Source organism: Seriola dumerili, unplaced genomic scaffold, assembly GCF_002260705.1.
Source record: "Seriola dumerili isolate Sdu_G_001 unplaced genomic scaffold, Sdu_1.0 BDQW01000189.1, whole genome shotgun sequence".
NCBI classification, from domain to species: Eukaryota; Metazoa; Chordata; class Actinopteri; order Carangiformes; family Carangidae; genus Seriola; species Seriola dumerili.
The window spans coordinates 3354754-3362384 of record NW_019174444.1 but is presented as its reverse complement, the minus strand read 5'-3'; positions in this window follow the sequence as shown (position 1 = coordinate 3362384).

The window sequence follows — 7631 nt, the reverse complement described above, 5'->3', positions numbered from 1 at the left end:
AGACTTCTTCAATCTCGTCCCCAAAGGCAAAGAAATCTAAAATATAAAAAGTAATTTAAACAAAATGGATCATTTGGTTTGATTAATTCCAACAGGTGGATCAGAGAAGAAATCCCACAGATCCGAGACGGATAATGAAGAGGGACTGTATCTGAAACTGGTGCACGTGTCAGTGTCAGTCCTCTCTCTCTGCCAATCGAGAGATCTCCACATTAATAATATTAAATGTTGGTCAAAGACTGAGGGGCGAGGACGTGGGCGTGTGGAGGGAAGAACAGGAAGTACTTCCTGGTTGTGCCAGAGGGCCAGTCACAGGTGTTTGGCGTTTGCCTCTACTCAGTGAAGACAAAGAAGTCAGAGGTGTAATTCGTCCAGTGTCCACCAGGGAACAGGAGGAGCAGGTGAAATAGATCCAGTGGATTCTGATTTATTGACATTTTTACATGTGTGTATATGTTATTGTACTTATTAATATGCAGAAATAAACTGGATAAACTGATGTTTGATGTGACTTTCATCTTATTTATATTATTATTAATATAGCACTTTATCTGTACCTTCAAGTGCAGTTCAAAGTGCTTAAACTCTATACTGTGCGTGGAAAGATACAGTTTTAATTCAAAAGGTTTTAGAGTTCAAATGTTACATAAGTGCATGTGTTTAAGAACAAGAGAGATGATGCTCCTCACAGTTTTTAGACGTATGAATAAATCTAAAGCAGAAACACTGTATATTTACACCTGACTCACCTGGTAGTTTCCAGCTGAAGGCACCTGTGAGGTTCTCTACATGGCCACAAGTATGTGGACATTCAAACTTGAACCTGATATATGAAGTGTGATGTGACTGTGACACCATGTTCATTAACCTGCTGCTCTAACAGTCTCCACTCTCCTGGTTGCCACCACATGCTGCAGGGATTTATTCCTGTTCAGACACATTAGAGCATCAGTGAGGTCCAGCACAGTCTCACAGTCCCTATTCCAGTTCATGTCAAAATATTCTGCACCAAACTGGGGAAATCATTTCTTTATTGTCTAAATTATCGCTGTATGATGCAGCATTAATATTTCCCATCACTGGAGCTCTCCAGAACAAACACACATGTACCTGGGTGTCTCCACAGCTCTGGCCACAGCGTAGTTAAAGCCTTGCAGCTGAGCTACATTTTACCTTCACATCACAGAAACCTCGACCCACTTCCAGCTCTGGGAGATAATTAAATTCACTCCAAAATAGACCCAAACCTCTGCTCACCCTTGGGGAGGCTCCTTTTTGTTCCTGTGGCCCACAACCGCTGAAGTCAATTTGAATATATTTCCAAAACTGGACCAATTAAGGCCATAAAGCTAACAAAATATTAAAAATAAACCACTTGAATCCTGTGCTGTTTGCGCAGCAGATTGTAAATGCATTTTTTTCCCAGTAATTATTTTTGAGTAGCATCATCTTTTATAAAGATCTGTGCGGCTCTTAATTTGATCAAACAGTGCCCTCCTATGGCTTAATTGGGTAATCTACATTTTAATGCTTCCAGCGCCACCAAGCCCCTGCTGGTAATTGAATATGTACTTGTTCTCCGGCTCAGTGAGTGACATTGATGAAGCACAGAGGGTGAGAGTTCGTTGCCACAACACTATTAAGAGTTAGGAGAACAGCGGCGGGTGCGAAGGAAGTGATGGGACTGAAGAGAAAAACAGAGCCGAGACGAGGGAGCAGCACAGAGAACAAAGATGCTGATCTGCTGTTCTGATCTCGACGTGTCTGTTTATCTCAGGAGGCCGATTGAGATCCAGAGCAGGATGGGGGAAAACAACAGAGGATGAAAAGGGAAAATGTAGAATTGACAGACGAAGGAACACAAGCAGAAACAGAAACAGAAGCGTTCAGCGAGGAGGGAAAAAAAAAAAAGTTTGGAGAGAAAAGAAGCAGAGAGACGGGGGGAGGCGATTAATGAGACATTTCTGAACTTATTTCTTCATTACGGTGTGAAGCCAGAGGGAAGGCTTGGATTTGAGGTCCACACAGTCTCGAATTATTAGCCCAGCATGGACACACACACACACACACACACACACACACACACACACACACACACACACACACACACACACACAGGCTGCTTTTTCTGCAGACAGATGAACGAAACATTCAGACGTTTTGGAAATCGAAGATGTTTTGACAGGTCCTCACCTCTTCAGGGGCCTGTTTGAGGGTCAAGACCTGGTTTTCAGGAGTTCATATGAAGTGTCGTCCCACCACATCTGAAGACTAAAGTGTTTGTACAGTCACACTGTTGGATTGTCAGTTCAGGAAAGTTACGGACATTGTTGAACACAGCTTTGTCTGATTCCAGCGTCTCCGAGGTCAAACAAGTCGACAGGTGCCTCCAGTGAATCACACCGTGCCCTGAAGGTTAGAATAAGGTCATGGTTAGTGTTGAGGTTAGGTTGACACATGTAGGGGTGACAGTGAAGGTGGAGTACGACGACAAAGTGATGATGACTATAACAAAGTTTTTATGATCTGCTCTGTTCACTTGTATCATGTCTGTACATGTGCAGAACACCAGTTCACTTCAACTTATATCCTCAGATTTTCACACCTGTATGTCAAGAATAAGATTCATAAGTTACTGAAACAGAATATGTAATTCCTAATAAAGCGTATGTAACTAATTCACCAGGGGAATAAGGTAAAGACTACTTCTGACAAACTTTTGAGACAAAGTTAGTAAAACTAAAAACATCAGGGCAGAACAACTATTTCAATGCAATTTTTTGTTTATTTTGCACTGGAATATTTTCACAGTTATGAAAAACTATTGTAGTGAGAACAATACAGAAGATAATGGGCCATGTTATTGTGTGTGCAACTAAATGACATTGGCTTTTAAATAAGCTCAATAGAACATGTTTAATATGAATATACATTCTCCATTTTGTATTTGACAGGATTTTTTTCAGGCAATTTTTTTTATCCAGATTTGGATAAAAACTAAGTTTAATTTTAATGGTGTAAACATGACAACATAAGTTATTTCTGTAGATGTACAGCATGTCAGCCTCTGTGTAGAAACTGAACTATGTAGAAACGTGTGATTTGCTCCAAAAAAAACCCCAAAAAAACAAATGTTGACATTCAAAAGATGCACGTTCTGCACGACTCCACCAGCAACTATTTTTAAGAACCAAAAATTGTTCCCTTTGTTCCAGTCATGGAGTTTTCTGTTGCCTTTTCTGGTTTTCCAGGATGTGTAGGAAAACAGTTTCTCCTTTGCCTTTATGACATTAAGGATGCTGGACTCTGTTTGGTCTATAAATATATAAATATATATATATATTTTATATTCTGGTATATGTGTGTTTGTTGGCTCTTAAGTCTGTGTGAAAACTGCTCGTATGTATTTCAGGCAGTTTCTCCCTGCAGACGAACTCCTCACTGCTCTCTGATAGAGATGTCAGAGTCATCAAACAGCTCCTCCACCGCCTGATCAGAGAGGAGCGAGGGAGGGAGGTTAAAAATGAATGTAGGAGTGCGCAGTAGTCAGAGAGAACTGAGAGGGGGGGGAGAGAGAGAGAGAGAGAGAGAGAGAGAGAGAGAGGGAGGGAGGGAGGGAGGGAGGGAGACAAGAATTCAAATCAATGAAGGATGGAGGAGGTGGAGGGTCAAAGTCTGGTGTGAGTCCACAGCTCCAACAATCATAGAGAGATAGTCTAAAAACAGAGAGAGAGAGAGAGATAAAGAGAATGATAAAGTGGCCTGTGGACAGCAGAATGAGAATGTCTGGACTTAAAAAAAATGAATGAGGAGAAAACAGAGAGAGGAAGATGCTGCAGCAGTAGCAGCCCCTGCAGGACAAACTGTAAACTGAACGTATGATCAGTCTGTTGAAGGCTCTGTTTACACTGCCAGATAAAGTGACACTGATTTTATTTTGACAGGTGCTATTTGCACCCAGGTGTATAGAACAGCAGAGACCAGCAGATGTGTTTTTTCTTCCAGGATTTATTACATCTACACACCTGATGTTTTCATGCTTTTCTATCCTGGTCCAGAAACATTATTTCAGCTTGTTTGTTTATGGCTGCAACTACAAATTACTTTAATGACAAATTAATGATTTATTATTAGATTCCACTGATCATGTCATGTTTCATTTCCATCTCATATCATCACTTCCCAGGTCAGCCAGTTAGATTGTATACCAGTCTTTTGATTTGATTTCATATCAACACCCAGGTGTCTGTAGCAACCAGTGCTGTTTGCACCTGGGGTGGTTTTTATGTTCTTCTGCATCACTTCAGTGAGTCACATGAAAGAGGTTCTGGCAGAAAGACTTTCAAACACATGGTGAATGTTGTGAGAGGGTCTAGTTAAACCGAACCCATGATCCTGTCCTAAACCTAACCAAGTACACTGCTCAAAAAAATGAACAGAACACTTCATTGTCACAGTATAACGTCAAGTCACTTAGAGTTCAGGGATATCAATCTGTCCATTTAGGAAGCACAAGTGATTGTGAATTAATTTCACCTGCTTTGGTGACAATGAAAGTGACAACAGGTGCAATGGAGAGGCAAAAGCAAGACAAACCCCAAAAAGGGAATGGTTCTACATGTGGTGGCCACAGACAGTTGCTCTCTGCTGATCCTTCCTGACTGATTCTTCTCTAGTTTTGTGTTTTGCTAGTGTCCGTGTCACTGCTGGTAGCAGGAGGCGGCACCTGCAGCCCAGTCAGGTTGCACAGGTAATCCAGCACATCCATACATGTGGTTGCAAGAAGGTTTGCTGTGTCTCCCAACACAGTGTCAAGAGCATGGAGGAGACACCAGGAGACCGGCCGTTACACGGGGAGAGCAGGACAGGGACGTAGAAAGGCATCAACCCGGCAGCAGGACCGCTACCTGCTCCTTTGTGTGAGGAGGAACAGGAGGAGCACTGCCAAAACCCTACAACATGACCTCCAGCAGGCTGCTGGTGTGCATGTTTCTGACCAAACTGTCAGACACAGACTCCACCCTGCAGCTAGGTCGGCGTTCACCAGAGAACACCAGAATTGGAGGGTCTGGCACTGGTGCCCCGTTCTCTTCACAGATGAGAGCAGGTTCACACTGAGCACATGTGAGAGACAGGCGTGAAAGAGTCTGGAGACGCCGTGGTGAACGTTCTGCTGCCTACAACATCATCCAGTGGGTCAGTGACTGTCTGCAGTGGCATATCCATGGAGGGTCGCACGGACATCAATGTCATAGCCAACAGGACCCTGAGCACCTATGGGACGTTATGTATCGGTGCATGTGAGGCCAAGTACCACCACAGACAGGAGCTCACTGATGCCCTGATCCAGGTGTGTTAGGAGATCCACGGGACACCATCTGCCGACTAATCAGGAGCATGCCCAGACGTTGTTGGTTGTGCATACAGGTGCGCGGGGGCCATACACACTACTGAGTCACATTATGAGTTGATTGTGATTTCAATTTCTCACTTTGATTTTGGCTGTGATTGTTAATCCAGACCTCAGTGGGTTGATGATTTTGGTTTCCATTGACTGTTGTTACGTCATTTTGTTGTCAACAAATTATACAATGTACATAATTAACGATTTTCAACTTGAATAATTTGTTCATCAAGATCTGATGTGAGATTTAAGTGTTCCTTTAATTTTTTTGAGCAGTGTATTTTAAGTGCCCATCCACCACAACCTCCTCCCTATGTGGACCTTGTCGATCTTTATACTCTCTCACATGACTTCTTAAAGTCGTACTATAGTGTTTAATAAGCACCTGATGGCAGCACACATTTGGCGCACCACCTGGTGTATGGCACTTATTAAAGGGCACATTACAACAACTTGTGGGGCCATTTTTAATGGCAAAAAAAAAGTGCTTAGGCAGCTATTGGTCGTTCAGTATGGGTGTAAATAGCCAAATAGCAAATAGCTGCTCTGTGACTTTTTCACCCAGATGCAAACAGTTTTCAACTGATGAACTGGCTGTGATCGTAGATTCTGTTTATTAGCACAACCTTTGTGTATGCAGACAGTTCATGCACACACCAGTTTCCACATAACGACTGGTGTAAAATCAACATGATGATGTGAATTTGTAATTAAAATAATTTGTAGTTGCAGTCATAAACAAAGAAACTGAAATATTATTTCTCTCAGGACCAGGATGTAAAAGTTCAGACGCATAATGAATTCATTTGAGGAAAAACAAATTCTACTGTTTTATTGATTTAACAAGATAATTTTCTCAGAATTCAGAGATAATTATCTTGTTAATTCAGAGAGAAGTTTTCTTTAAAAAATAAAAAATAAATTCCTGCTCTGTGTTTCTGAATTAATGACATAATCATGTCAGAATTCTGAGGTAATTATCTCATTTATTCAGAAAAACAGAGCAGATTTTTTTCTCCAGTGAATGCATTATGCTTCTGTAGAAAAGTGCCAAAACATCAGACAAAGCATAAAAACATCAGGTGTGTAGGTGAAAGAAATCTCTGGGAGAAAAAATAAATCAGAGTTTGTTTAAATAAAGTGTAAAAAAGAAAGATTTGTTGAGGCTGTTGTTTGGTTCAGTGACTGTGGGGCAGTTTACACAGTGATCTGTAATAAAGCCAATAAAAAGCGCGTTTGATTCATTACTGTGGTGCAGTCAGTTATTCTTTTGTATTTACAACAGGACAATCATTTCATTTCCTTCTTCTTTACACTCTTTGTTGTATGTTTTCACATGTGAAACACAAACATTCATCACCTGTAAATGGTGTTTGTACAGATGATTTTTTTGTTGTTGTAATTCATCTGTTTCAAATGTCATATTACAGCTGATATTTATGATTTCTTATGTGATGTCTTACATGTCCACACGTGTATGTTTTCATGAGATAAATGATTAAGACTTATAAAACAGTACGATGCCTGTGCTTTTTAAATCTGATGAAAATAATGCATATGCATGTGTGTGTCTGAGCGTGCACAGAAAAGAAGTCATGCATGTTCACAGCCTCAGGAGTTTAAACACAGCGAGGACGACGGGAGGCAGATCTGTATTCAGTACAGGTATCCAAGTTCATGCCTCTGAGTATAGTGTGTGTGTGTGTGTGTGTGTGTGTGTGTGTGTGTGTGTGTGTGTTTGTGTGTGTTAGCGTGTGCCTCTCTCTCTCCCCAGGGTGTTGCGTGGCCGTGCTGTGAGGACAGGATCTTTTATCTTGGCTGACGACCCAATCAATCAGCCAGGCACTGATGGAGACCCGGGGTGCCCGAACACTCCACACACACACACAAACACACACACACACACACACACACACACACACACACACACACACACACACACACACACACATCTGGAGCTCTTAACCCCTTCCTATCAGTCCTTTGTTGAACAGCAACCTCTTTGTTCACAGAGTCAGTAGGAAGGTCTTTGTCAGAGTGTGATTGTGTGACTGTGGTCCTACCTTTAACACACACACACACACACACACACACACACACACACACACACACACACACACACACACACACACACACACCTGAGTGTGCTGCCAGCACTGTGGGAAACTTTGATCTGATGAGGTGAATCCAGGTAAAAAATCGTTCACAACTTCCTTTGTTAAAGCTT